Raw genomic sequence first — 15,117 nt, forward strand, 5'->3', positions numbered from 1 at the left:
AATTACCTGTGTGGAACCGTCTCACAGCTTCTTACTGAGATGTTTGTATCAGTTGAAAAGCCGGCATCTACAAAGGATTTTCTTTATTATAGTTTTTTTTATTCTTCATGATTCTTGCCCAAAGGCTCTTTCAAGGGCAACTGATAATTTCGATATGTTTTTAGTGGCTCGTCCAAGCGCGGCTCCGGACAAAGACCGCAAACACTGTAAAATTACTGAGGCAATATCTTTCTACAAAGCAAATCAATCGGTTTTACACTTTCTTTTTCAACGAAGACAAAACTCAAAGACACAATAGGCTTTTGAAAGAGCGCTTAAAATAGTCCAGTATCTTATCATTAGGCGGTCATACCGCTTGATGCACTCACGCCACTGAACAGTTCGACTGGTTTACGAGAGTCGTTAACCAAGGCGGAAAACCTCAACTGGTTAAGACATCCTGCTCTTGTAGATATTTTAATAAAATAGAGGAAATAGGTAAAGCCTTCCTTTTTTTCTCGAGGGGCTTAGTAACAGTCAAAACTCAAGTGATTCATATAGGGTTGTCTAAACATGTCGTGATGTGGTTCAGCGCTGCTGGCTTCGCACCACGTCACGCTGCGAAGCGTGTTTCATAGGAGAAAGTTCTGTGCTTGTTAGTTTCCAACTGATGTAAACTTTAGGGATCCCAGATAGACTCTGCAGAAGAGAGATTGTAATAGTCAAACTGAGTAGATCAGGAGTTAGATTGCTTTCGTTGGGTGGAAAATCCACATGGCTTACGTCTGTTACCGAGTTTAATGTGTGCATCACGCGCCTTGGTCTCGTGTACGATTCAGGAAATGACAAACAAATGAACGATGGTGTTAGTAACAGGAGATGGGATCAATTTAATGAAAACCACTGGAAAATGAAGGTAAAGTTTCGTTGGTTAGGAACAGATCAAAACTTGACATGCTTGAGTTCATCAGTTATTTGAAATCAGTGAAGTCAGATGGATCGACCCTGACAAAACCTTTAAAAAGTCCTTGATGAGGTACAAGTGGGAATGCAAAGATAGAATTTGGGAAATGTGTCGTAAAAGTTTTTCCCTCACAGCCATGCTTTGATATAAAGGACGTTTCACTTAAATGCTTTGACCAGACGATTATTTATTAAATAAACCTGTGCTCTTCTGCTGGTAGTTTCGTATTGACCTAGTGCCTTGTACCTTATACTATCATCTGGTTCTAATATGGAAGTAAATCGCTAGAACTCTAGAATTCTCTGTCTCCCAATTAAAACTGGTCTATTGCAAAACGGAAGAACTCCCCTAGTGTTGTAGTAAGTGTTATCATCACTGCCACCGCAAAGTTGTGTTGAGTCAGTTCGGCCAGTGTGCATACAACGAGTTAGCGAAAGACTTATTTAATAAATGTTGCCTGTGCACGCCTGTTTGACGCTCACTTATAACATAGCCATAAACGTGATTACTTTGTGAATACAAGGGAAGATCTGAAGAGATTTTTTAAGAATTGAAAAAAGCAACCGTGAAAAGTTATCAAAGATTTTGGATTATTCGACACACGTGGCCATTTCTTCTTTAAGAGGAGATTTCGTTCAAAGCTAAAGCAAATTTCGCTTGAAGGAACCTCATTCTACTTAGTTTAAGTCAAAACGAGAGCTAAATTCCAAAAAGAATTTTTGATTATGTGAAGTGGATAATGATAGGTTTTTTGGATCACAAAGTAAACAAGAGGTTATTAGCAAAGAATTCCGCAATTTTTGCATGATTTATGATAAGAGTGTTGTTGATCACTCAGGCAATTGCGAGACAATGTTGTGCTCTTTATTATTAGTTTTAAAATTGATAAAACGTACAGCCAAATAGAACCGGTGCATGTTTTCTTTCCAAATAAACCAAAATCATGAAGAGACTTCTGATACAACAATATGCGTCTGATGTTCGAAAGCAGGTCTGTCGAATGTTCAATCGATCTGAACACGTGTTTTTATTTTCCTGACAAAACCTTCACAAACCTCTGGTACGCTATCAAATAGAAAACTATTCCCACATCGTTCTCATCATAAACTTATGTTTCTTTACATGGCTTCCATGTGCCTCTCAATGTCTCATGTTTTTTATTAAAACAGTAAAATTACTCTAGACTACTGGTACTTTCTTTTACGGACAAGCAAGCTGGGATTATGACAGCCAAAACATGGTGGAGTTGCAAACACCCAAAACTCCACCAAGGAAAATCAAACACATACATTCAGATGACCTCCAGCAGGTTTGGGAGTAGTGGTTTGGATGTTATTACCAGCTACTGGAAGTTGGAAAAGATCGAAAAATTTTAATGAAAGATTGCCGGAAACAGTCTGACATGTCTTCCCCTTGTTGTAAAGGAATCCTCGGTTTAAAACGAAGCCAGTTGTAGGCGATGAACCCTCCAGACACTGGCAGATTCTCTGTTATATTGGGTAATATTTAGTTGAGCTCATGACAAGTTGTTTTGTACAAGTGTCAGATTAAAAAGAAATTCAAACTGGTTCTATTTCAGTCAATGTCTGCCGCTACAAAGGGAAATATTGCTTCGCTTCATGTATTTCAATGTATTCAATGGCTTTGGCTTTCATGTTAATTATCTTGTGTGTCAAAGGATGGTCTATATTTGACATACAGTAAACATCGACTAGAGTAAAAGTGTCCCGATTTTCAAGCTTTCTTGCTCTATTTACGAACTGCAAATTGTTCCGTAATTTAAGAAACGTTTGTCCTATATTCTAAATAGCTGTGGGGCGATTTAGCTGTCAAGAAACACATAAATCTTAATTAAAGGTTCCGTTCAAAAGCACTTGTAATGGGGCAGCCCTAGAGGGTTTAAGTTCCGAGTGACGACAAAACGAAACTTAGCTAGTTGTACGATCCTTTTAAAACGGCAAGAGGAAGAAAAATTTTTAAAAAGCATTTCATAGTAAAAAAAAAAAACCTTGGACGCCATTTCTTTTCTTAAATTTAAATATGAATGGCAGAAATCAATATACTTTTATCACCAAATGTCTCTGTGGATGAGTCTTCAAAAAAGCAAGATTTTATTCAGTTTTACATTTACCTTTCATTTTTATGCTTCGGTAAACAGGCAGGATTACACGACCTACTTAGAGGGCGCAGCTTGTAAGTAGCTAGATGTTTCTTTCAAAAAGAGTGACTCCCCGTGGATCCTAAACCAGTTCTCGCAGCATACTGTAAATCTTTTGTGCTTTGATCACGGAATCTGGAAGTGCTTTCGTTCTCTCCCTACAGTCCTAAAACTGTAAAATCCTTCCATTCATACCTTAAAGGCAAAACTTAAACTAAAATAAAGGATTCTTCGACAACGAATACTTGTTAATTGCGTTTGTCTTTACATAGGTGCTTCCGTGAAAGCAATGAATAGCATTTCCATTTAAAGTTGTGGGCACAAAGTGGTGCAAGTAATGCATTTTTACTGTACAAAAGATTGTCAACCAAAGTGTTCCTGAATCACACTTGCTGAGGGGGTGAAACAGGAAAATACGTAAAATTAGGATTTAGCCATAACGTCAGTAAAGGACATTTGAATGTTAATCCACGTTTCCGGTGTTGATTGTATCGAAAATTGTTTCCACTAGCTAAGCTCGAAATTTTCTCTTATTTAATAATTTTTAAAAGAATTAGCTTGCCTCATTTGGAAAATCAAGATGACGAGCCTAGGGAAAATAAGCAAAAAATGGAGAACATGGGCTTTGTAAACGATAGCAAATGTACCAAATAAAGACTTTTTCAATTGATGTAAGAATTTGATATCGTATGAACTTTCTCGTACATACCATTTTGTATTGAGAATACCGACATATATATGATGTAGAATAGTTTTTCATGACTTTTCCTTTCCTACTTTTATTGGTTAAACATTTATACTTCACATAGACTTTGCAAATTCTTGGGGAGTCACTCCTGTGTAAGGAACCTTTTATGTGTCTTTATTTTGGTGTCATAAAAAATAAAGCTCAAAAAATCTAGTACAGATATTTAAATACCAAACTTGTATCAACCAAATTGTATCTGAATAAAAACCTGTGATGCTGCTCAACAGGAATTTTGTGTTCATCATCTAGGTCAGACTGTACAGCACAGTAAAAAGTCAAATTCATCCAACTGAATGCACCGTGAAATAGAAAACACCCTGGGTTATTTAAACCAGACATACGAAGATGTTGTAAGTAATTGAACCTAAATATATGCGTTGCGAAATTTGAGAAGATCACAATAATGACAGAATTAAAGAACGCGATGTATGAAAGCAAAAGTACATAACTTTTCAAACATTCAATGAAATCACAAGGGATTCAATGAAAATAACAAAAAAGCAACCTCTTCGAGAATAGTTCGCGTGTCTATGAATTATGTTTAGAACTGAAAGTACAGCTGTAAGGCACTTGTAACTGCTGTAACTCGAGTGGCTCAGGTTTACATGAAAATTAAAACGATTCTGTCCAGGATTAGTAAGAAGTCTGCCGTTGACCTCCTAAAATTTGGAATTTGAGGTTTGGAGTCGTAGGGATTTATTTACTTCGAAGGAATTTCGACTTTAATAAAAATGCTCATTGTTAGGAGGGCCACAGGAAAATGCGTCACTGCTGTAAGGAAAATACTCATTCCTTCTGCGTTTTAAGGATCGAAACATCAACCTCAACACGACGAATGTAGAATGAAAAAACCGATAAGATAATTTAAAGATTGACGACCAGTAAGATAAGCTGAATAGCTATGGTTGAGCAGATATCTTCAAGCATTTTACAATATAATTGCTCATAATAACTGTCAGTATTGGGCTCTAGTAATCTCTACTTAAATACAATAGCGAAAGATGAAATGAAACATTATCTTTTGCTTTTCTTGCTTGCATCAATGCGTGTTGTTTGACGTGTTGTAGATTCCCATAGAGGTCTAGACAGAAGAGGTCGACAGGCGTCACGCCCCGAGAGATATTAACACTAGGAGAAGGCCCTAAAATATGTCCTTGACACAAGCCAAAACTATACAATTACTTCTGTCAACATATTATGAATATTTTCGTTTTTACTTAACTCATCATTTCTGATTTTGGACGTAGTCTTTCCTCCGAAAAAGGACTTACCGAGGTTCCCCCGGTATTTGTTCAAACTGCTTTTACTGGTAGGATAGTATAAGTTATGCATGTCTGGTGAATCAACATTGTTTATTGTACACTTCTTAGATGTACGTACGTTCACCATTTAATATTATCAACAGCTGCAGTATTAGAAGTCTCTTTTAGCATGAATTTTTCTTCCTATTCCTTTCCAAATTTTCAGCTATTTGCAGATCCTCTCTTTTGAACAAATTCGCCAAAGGTTTACTTCTACGAGCACACGAAACTTCAGTAAAATTGTTTGACCATGTTTTTTTTTTAAATTTCCTTTCCATATCTGAACTTCACGGTAACAGCTTGCGAAAGTAGCCATCTTCGGTGAAACTGAGTTTAACGAATCTTGTTTTAACAAATGATGGTTACTGGTGGTACCAGAGGGAACCTGTTCTGATATTCCTACTGCACCCACGCCAACTCTCCGCGAAATGGCATAAAAATTGAGATTCCTTCTTCAAAAATACTGAAACAACCGAGACAAAAATGTTTGCTTCAAGAAACATTACACCCGAATACTTTTGGGTTGAAGTAAATCACGTAAAGCCAGAAGGAACTTTAAACACTTGGTTGAAATGGTACAGACAGAAATTGAAGAAGAAAGTGGATTTAGTGTCATTGAGCATGGCCTAAAATTCCAGAAGACTATTTGCTTTTAACAACTTGCGAAAAGAAAGTTTACAGTACGTTTTGATGTGTCGAGCAAGGTTTGTTTGGGCGTTGTTCGCAAATGTAAAATTTTAAATAGGAAATAAGGAGTAAAGGTCTATTGCTGTGAAGAAGAAAAGGATATTTATTTAGGATTTTTTCTCAATGACTCAGATTTTTTGGCAAAAAAAAGTGGGTTCGACTGATTTAATATCATCAAGAAAACGCACAAAGTATCAATAGTTATGATATGATTTTCAATCCCTACAAGGTGGTTCTGAGTGAAATAAGATATGGATATTATGGTTAAGCAGATAGAGCGCCAACACTGCAAGCCATGACATCTTTTAAAATGTTCAGTGGGCCAAGGTTAGAAAATGATGAGGGGTAACATATGCGACAGACAAACACTTTAAACCTTAGCTATAGAACACTATAAATCATTGAATTTCGCTCGTGGTAACTAAGCTATACGGTTGCAAGGAATATCAAATTGCTATTCTCCTATTACCATAATTTAAGAGGGGAAATACCCGATTCTCCGAAAGTAAATTTTGAATTTTGTAACTTACACATGTATTACTTTTGCACAAGTATTGCTAATTTAGAAATCACATCCTAAGTAGGAACGGACAATCTTTCCCAGTTTTTTGCTTGTATTTCAAGTCCTCGATTTACATGAAAATAAACTGTGAAGGACACAAGTGGATAAGTCGCGTATCTTCTGAAACTGAAGTTCTTAATTCATTGTTGCTGACTGAATTTCCTTTCTCTCTCATTCCAGAGAACTACTTCAAGTATAAAGCTAACTCTTACAGAGGATTTACGCTCTTTTATAGATACTGCCACTAAAATCATTAGTGACAATAAGTGAAAGAAAGAAAGGGACAGCTCGCACATATTTTACCATTTACCAGGGCAATTTTTTAAACCCTGGAGAATCTTTTTAGTCATGCTGCAAAAGGAGCGAAAGGGCTGCCAATCCTTTCATTTCGATTCGCACCTCTCGAAGGCTTTTATCACAAAACCTTAGCTAAGAGGAGGACGATTTGCAAACGATCTTCTGCTTCACAGAAAGATGTTGATTATTTTTCAAGGGTACAAGACAAAGAAAAATCTATTACCCCGCCCCCTGAACCACAGAATTTTTCATTTCGCGACCAAATACTCTTCCAAAAGAGCTACAGAAAATTAGATATCGAGGAAGGCTTTTCACGAGAGTTAAGCGCTCTGGAAACTGCAAGAATCGACATCAGCAAAGTCGCACGGAGGCCGTCTGAGTAGTAACCTATCTTATGGTTAATTTCGATTGAATTCCTAATACGCTTTCGTAAGACAGGTAAAGTTTGCTCAACGATATTTGAAACGGTCTCACATAGAAGCCACTAAGAAATTACGAAAAAGTTCTGGCCCCAACTATAAAAATATCTCAAACAGAGTCAAAGTGATTTTTGCTTTTTCTCGTTTCAATTTTGGAACAAAGACCTTTGTACCACCTCACACTGTTAATAAGATTTGGTGCTCCATTTTCTGTTTCTAGTCCATTTTTCTTTAAATTCCTGTTACAGGCAAATCATCCCGTCTAAAATTGTATTAACCAAATTCCGATCGTTCTGATCTTCGCAGTCCTTATCAACCGCCAAGAAGGAACGAATTTACTGACTAAACTCTTGGGGAAATAGGCGGGGAAGTCACATGAATTGTTGTAAATAAAATCTCGGCCAAACAATTAATGCTGTTTAACAATGATTACAGGCATCTTCTTTGTAACTTTTATAGAAATTATTTGCTATCACAACAAGGATATACATTTTATTGGTGTCTTTTCCCTTAAAACAACTTGCTTTTACGATGAGAGTCGTTTTTAAAGCTAGTCTCCAACAGGCTTTGCCATATTTTAAATCGGGCATCATTTGTGAAATTGAAATTTCCAATCTGTCCTGCCGTGACAACCTTTCAATAATCCTACTTCGTCTGCCACGTGTTTAGTGTGTGCTCTCGAAAACCATAAGAAAACACTAGTAAATGTAACCTTTGGACGGTTCACAGAATTTTAAAAAACGAAGACGAAGGCCGAAGAAAGGATAATGATTTCATTGGGACTTGGAAGTGAGCCGTCCATCTGATTTGCTCACCAAATTAATTTGCACAACCACACACCTGCTTAATTTTTGCATTTTGAAAACGATACGATGTTTTCTTGCTTCATGGATGAAACTTAAATGCCCATCAAAATGCTATTTCTTCAGTTTTCTGTCAATGCAAAAATCATATTCTTGAAATTCTGACAAAAACCCTACTTCATTCTAAAACTATTCCTTTATGGTTTTCACCGAGCTGGTAAACAATCTCTTGTATGGGCAAAAAGCCATTGATTTGTCAAGCTGCTTGGTTGCGCTTAAAAATCATGTCTGAGAATGTTTAGACAAACACCTCACATCCTTTCCCTTTCAATATAATTGTAACCAAATCAGAGTTTTCCCCTAACACTACAAATTGTCTAATCTTACGCTTACCTCAAACGCCAAGCCCTCGAATGACAAGCGAAAAAATGGCTCCCCCATGCTACAACACACACACACAGAATTTTTTTTCGCTACTCTGCCAATAAGCTCTCTGTTTGAGCGCTACCGGCAACTAGCGAAGCTTCTGACAGCTAAACCCCTTTATTTTTCCTAAAGTTTCTGTGGGAGGGAATGCTTCCCAGCTCGGTTTAACACATGTTGAATTTTGCCTCATATGGCGTCTTAGCAGAGTGAGTCTCAATACTCGGCGGTACCTGTCATGTAGATGTGGGCAGAGAATATCGTAAGAAGATCTGTAAATATTTTACTGCCTGTGATTTATCGTTCATATTCCTCGACAGACCCTGATACCTTTCAGATCTCACAGTGCAAAATAAGGGTCTGATTTTAAGGGATTATCAGAAAACGTGCTTCCTCGCCGCAAGACGTTTCCATTCAATTCTTTCAAAAGGAAAAGCTAAAAACAGAGAGGCTTACCCATCTGGGACAGAAATAGATTTATATTTCTCCAAACCAAGTGAAGTAAGGAGGATTTTTATCCCATTTTTTCACGTGATCTTTGCTGACTTCTTAAAAGCTTCTACCAGAGGCAAATTCGAACCCATAAGAAGTGGTTACAAAAAAGAAAATAAAAATAACGAATGTTCAAATATTTCAGAGGTGAAAAAATCGAAGATATGTAAACAGTCTATTTGCCTCTACCTCTAAATAAAAGGAATAAAATAAAACAAGACAAAAGAATTCGGATGAGAAAAACTCTCCTACAAATGACACTCTTGGGCGTGTAGAGACTGTTCCTAAAACGCAACTGTCAGAAAAACTCAGAAATATCTTGGATAACGCCAAGAGGCATGCCGAGTTCTTATCAGATAGTTTAAAAAATACTCTGATAGAGAAAAAACCATCGGTTCTGCGTAACAAAAAGAGTCGGGAGTTTATTTCAAATAAAGAAAGGTGTTCAGTTATTACGTAAGGAAATAGTACTGGCCCATTCAAAGGCGAAAGTAACGTATATCAAACTTGAACGAAAAGATAAAGAAGCGATGTTTCATTCTGATAAAAGTCTTGCTCGTGAAAGGCCAAGTTGCTCAATTTCATCAAAGTTACAACAGCACGAGGTTGCTTAAAAAATTAAGTTATTAGTACACTTTTGGAATTTTCGTGACGACTCGTCATACAAGCGCACGCCATAACAATAAAAGTAATATGCTTACAAAATATATTTAAAACAAAGTCAAGTAAGGCAGCAATTGACATTTACTAAAAAAAATCATACACTTAAGAATAAAGAATATGTCAGATAATTAATTCGAAGATAAACTAACAGTGAAACAAATCAGGTATGGATTTAACAAGGTACTTATAAAAGTCACGAAACATTATAATTACAGGATTGTGTCTCCTTCACAACGAAAACTCTCATGATAGTAAGAAACGATGACTCAGAAATGCAGGAGGCACATCTTAAATACCGTACTAGAGCCGAACTGCAATCCAAAGGACTGAAAAAAAAATTTGTTCGCGTTTTGCATCCAATTTTAGATTTTAAAAAGAATCGCTCTTTGGTTGCTAAACGCAGATTGAACAATGGGCACCCTGTGTTCAGAACGGAAGAGATAAAAGTTGAAACCTCCACGAAGCTTTTGAATCGATAACAATTGTCACATGGAATTCATCACAGCTGGCTTCAAATCAATTTCTGAGAAAAAAGTAAATAGGTTAAATCAAGGAGCTAGGATTTAGCAGAAAGGTTTCAAAGAAAATCTGCCAGCTAAACATTTTGTTTCTAGCCATGTACAAAAAGAAGCTTAAAATATGATCAACATACTGTCTACGAAAAATCATTTATAAGCTGTAATCTATATTCGTGACAGCAATCATTGGTCTATCAGCTATTTTTTGTTACTGATTTGACCAGATGCTTCATCTTCTACGTTTGATTTTTATCCAAGCTAAGAATCGAATCAAGTAACATTTCTCGTAATTACAATTTCTTTAAGGTATGCTTCATAAATGACAAAATAGAGCGTGATTCCAATCAAGACGGAACAAATTACTCTGCAGTCCTCAGGTCATATTCAGGTCACCTTATGTAAGAAAGCTAAAAAATTAATTAGACCGGATTGAAATAATCTAAATCAGTTGGTAACCTGTGGAGAAGTGGACAATCTTTGATTGAGTATCCTCTCTATAGGGGCAATACACATGATCGTTATCCTGTCAATTCGTGTAAAAAGAACATATGGCACTGAACTGCTAATCTGTCTGAATCGTGGCTTAAATTATGCAGGTCCAAAAAGCTGATAGAGGCTAGTTTGAATTTTATTTTTCCTAATGGACTAACATTACAAACGTTTTCAGTGTTTCTGGCTTTTCCAACGTATAGGGAAACTGATAGATGGCACAAGAACACGTTTACGGTCTGCAACTTGCACATGGGAAGAAGAGGGAAAGCGACGCAATTCTACGTTAGCCATGTTAGGTCTCATTAGAGCACAGAAAAACCTTTTTCGTCACAATATTAATGTTTGTTTATCTGTATCATCTTCCTTCTTCATATCCTTCTAATAAAGTTCAATTGATCTTTCAGCCTTCCCCAAAAGGAGGTGGGGTCAGGGGATAAGGGACCATGAGCGATACTGTCAACCCCTTTCCCTATTTTTGGACACACAAAGAAAGGGAAACACTTACCCTGTATAGAACTACACCTCCAGTTTTGGGACATGTTGAGCAGAAGGGAAGAGAAAAAGGAATCATTATGTTATTTTGGGTAAAAAGAATAAGAAAAATGGTAAATTTTGAGCTAGAACATGTATTAAAGGACTGTGTCATTCGTTTTGTCAAGACCCAGGAATCGAAACCCGTATTTCGCGCTCTGATGCTCGAACACTGAGCTACTCTTGATGATAAACTAGATCATTATTACCTCACACGTGATCATAGTCAAGTCCTACCTCACAGTAGAGTTATCTGTAGCTGGGTGGTAAAGCATCAGGGGTTTCCTGTAGAATGGTCAACTGATACAGCGGTACTAAAGATGAACTTTGGCACCTAATTATCAAATGCTACCACAAGAGCAATCACCAATAAGGGCCAAATAGCACGCTAATACTTAAGAATAAAGAGACGAGAATTACTCTGGGACGAAAAGTCCCATGGAACTCTTTATCTAGATTTACGTGGCACCTCATGCAAGACTGACTCATGATTCCTCCCTTCTCTATGCGCAAGCCCAGCCAAATGAGAGGGAATCATTTAAGTCTTCTTCGTTAAAATGAAACATTGGAATTTAGGAAATCACAAAGTGCCGCAAAGGTGCCCTTAAATAGTCGGTAACGTAGCTTAAAACAAATGAGGAGTAGGCTTCCGAGCCCAAACATCAGAGCAACTGAAAGCTATCGTAACCTATGCTTGGCACGCCAAGTACCAGCTAAAATCAAGAGATCTTTGGAGCTGGTGTCTGCCTTAGATAAAGTGTCAATGACAACTGCAAATTAATGTAGTATTTTCTAAAGTGGTCTAACAATGAAAGAGATGATGGAAGGAACTGAGATATCCTTAAACAGAGTACCAGACGCACATCAAATGCCCGTATCTTAAAAGGCACGCTACCTGGTATCATATAATCGGAGGAGGATATAAGAGATCTGCGATATTGTGTATCAAGCAACTACGTTTTATGGAAATTCTCGTCGCTGCAATGTCACCTAAGGCGTTTTAATAGCAGCACTACCATTTCACAGTTAGCTCAAGACATGTGCTATCAGAAGGGCAAAGACATGGGTACTGCTGTAGCATCATCTAGCAAAGACAAAAGGGACTTGCATTGCTGTATTATTGACTGATAGTGCAATGCGGCGTGCATGTTGCTGCAATGTCACCCATTAATATAAATCTACAAAACGTTCTATCACAAATGGTACGTCCTGATCGGCTATGCTTCCCCGCTGTTTGTTCTGTGATAGGTAGTGAGTACCGTGAGTAGCCGAACGCAGTGTGGTTGTAAAGTATTAGCCATAATTTAATGTTAAATATTGCTACTTGGCCATGCCCAGTGATGCCACATCATTTAAATATGAAACGAAACATACACTGTTATATTTTACGTACTATAGCAGCGTAAGAAAAAGCTGCCCACCGCTGCACCATCACTTGACAGTGTAATAAATACGCGAGTGGCTGCAATATCACCTTAGGCCAGCTGACTACTGAAACTACACGGCTATAATACCACTTGAAAGCGTGTACATTGATGCAATCGCATATCGAGGCAACAAAGCCATGAGCACTGAATATACTTTGATAATTGGCCAACGACATGCGCACCGCTGCAATGTCATTTAAAAGTTCAGCATGGAGATTCATACCGCTGCAATATTCCTTAACATTCATCGCTGCAAAATGGAATATGTGACATGACACAGTTATTGATTCGATATTATCCATGGGAAAACTACGAAAATGCGCCTAACAATACCACCAGCACAATGCAAAATAAGCATTACCCCACTATCGTCGGGTTGAATTGCCATTTGCATACAATGTGCATTGCTTTTAAAACTGTGATTCCAGTATGAGAATTCTGATGAATCATTTTTCTACTAAAGCAAGTTTGAAATATTTGACCAAACATGCAGCCATGTCACATATCATAATGAGGTAGACAACACAAGAGTAAATTAATTACAAAATCGTGATTGCATTGATATACCCTCAAAAAAACACGTCGCACTCCTTTTGGTTTAGTAGCATAAGCTTCACTGAATGAGTTTGAGTTGATAATTCTTCATAGTTAAAGCAAGAAACAAACAAACAAAAATAAGAAAAACAGGAAAATTATTTTAAAGGGAGGTGAATTTGTTTATCCTCCTAACTTTTAAGATGGGCAAGGTTCGAGAATATTTTCTAAACAAATGCAAAAGTGCATGCGAATTTCTGGTATCAAGACGAGTCCAGCCTCTCCCCTTCTTTTATTATCGTCTACCAAAAATTTGTTGAGTAAAACGTTTTTCTTTTTCCAAGATGCTAAAAATTTCCTGCGCAGCAGAACCACCGAAAGGAGACTGAGAGAACAACAAGTGACATCTCAAGAAAGTACCTTTGGTGGTATCTGGAATAAAAGAGATATGGGTTCATTTTCCCACATTGTTCAATGACTTAACTATGAATACTGTACTAATACAATATGACATGCTGCACCCAAAAACCAAAAAATTAAAGAACAGTGGTTTATTAAAACGATGGAGTACTGTATCAAACGGTACTTCTGATCACTCATAGCACATTTTACAAGGCCTCCAATGAGGTGTTAAAATAAAGTCACGCGGCAGAATAAAAGGCTGGTAAATTTTAGAAGATATTTCTTAGATGGATTAGTGTTTCTGTTAATCAATAAGACCTAAAATTGGAAAGGTCTCTTTCCTGTTGCAAATAAGACAGATAAAAAAACCAACAAAATGAGCCAATAGTATATAGTTATTTAGGATATAAAAGTATTTTCTATTGAAAATGGGACACTCCGAGGTCTGTGAGGAATTTTTCAGACATGAGGAACTATCAGATATGTCAAAATTATCTTTCATGTATGAATGTTATTTCACCATGGAAACCTTAAAGCTCTTACACTTCTCGTACTAAGTTTGCATTCCTAAAATGTGTTATTTTAATAACTATCGATTTTCCTTTCGCACCAAAACAACTAAATTATAAGTAGTAGGTTTCCATATTATAAGCACCAAAAGTTCTACCTCTGTTACAGCATCACCCATCCATTTGTACATCGCACTACGAACCGGCGCTCGGTAAAAAATATTTCGAAAAAGGCCACATATCAACAGAAACTTAATACTAATTTCGTCCAATCGAACATTTGTGTCATTGACGCTTTTCGCTCTTTCTCTGGAACTGAGATCCAGGAGAAGAGGAAAAAAATTGTTGATTTTAAGCGTTAGGTACATCTTAATGTTTAATGAAACCGTAAACAGAGAGGTTCTATTTCGGACCATTAGCCATTAGTACCGTGAGTGGAAAAATGACCATAATCTGCGAACGCTATGTGCATGTAGCATGCACTTTAGCAGAAATGTCTTAACTTCAGGGATAAGATATTGTGTTGCTGTTTAAACATTGCAACGTAAGAAACGGTTTGAACAACAACAACAACAAAGAGAACTTTGTGACCTAGCGGCTGTGTTACTTGATGACGCTTTGGTCGTGAGAAGTTCACTCACAAACCAGAGTCCCAATTTCTAAAAACTTGTAAAAAAGTTAGAAACTAGCGAAAATGGGTCTTAAAGTTAGGGTTGTTTAAGTGTAAGCACAGTGGTATGGATACATGTACTCTAAAGCTCCTATTAACGAATATTTCTCGAAGTGGAAATGAAATAAACTTCGAAACACGAGCGAGTAAATTCTTAGTTAGGAGTGGGGGTTAAGGAAAGAGAAAAAAGCGTCGAAAAAATCATTGCCACAGTCCTAGAAGGAAAAAAGAGAGATGCACACAATATTGAATTTATAGGCATTTTTTATGAATGGGCAAGATTTGATGTTAGAGTATAAATGAGTAACAATAAAATCATAAGGGCTCAAAAAAGTCTAAAGCTTCCGAAAATTTCAATTTATAAAATATGTTATTTCATGGGAAATGTTTTCCAAAAAATGGAGTTGGTATTGCCATTTTGTATTACTGTCTGCGGATTTAAGTTTTAATAGCTTTAACCACGAAGAGGCCTATGTTTCTTTCCAGACATTCCGTGAAATTTTTAAGGCTCATCTAGCACAAATATTCCAAAACTGTA

At 37.0% G+C, this 15,117-nt stretch overlaps 2 long non-coding RNA genes across 2 annotated transcripts; one reads left to right on the forward strand and one right to left on the reverse strand.

The window, feature by feature from the left end:
• Nucleotides 1-77: 77 nt before the first annotated feature.
• On the reverse strand, nt 78-8,450 carry LOC149038371 (uncharacterized). Its single transcript, XR_016180392.1, has 2 exons — nt 8,312-8,450; nt 78-678 (listed from the first exon to the last, which is right to left on the reverse strand). It is a non-coding gene; the product is annotated as an uncharacterized LOC149038371 (long non-coding RNA).
• LOC149038372 (uncharacterized) lies at nt 713-2,510 on the forward strand. Its single transcript, XR_016180390.1, has 2 exons — nt 713-895; nt 2,127-2,510. It is a non-coding gene; the product is annotated as an uncharacterized LOC149038372 (long non-coding RNA).
• Nucleotides 8,451-15,117: the final 6,667 nt, after the last annotated feature.

The sequence above is a fragment of the Pocillopora damicornis genome, chromosome 10 (assembly GCF_964200805.1).
Source record: "Pocillopora damicornis chromosome 10, jaPocDami1.2, whole genome shotgun sequence".
Taxonomy (NCBI): domain Eukaryota; kingdom Metazoa; phylum Cnidaria; class Anthozoa; order Scleractinia; family Pocilloporidae; genus Pocillopora; species Pocillopora damicornis.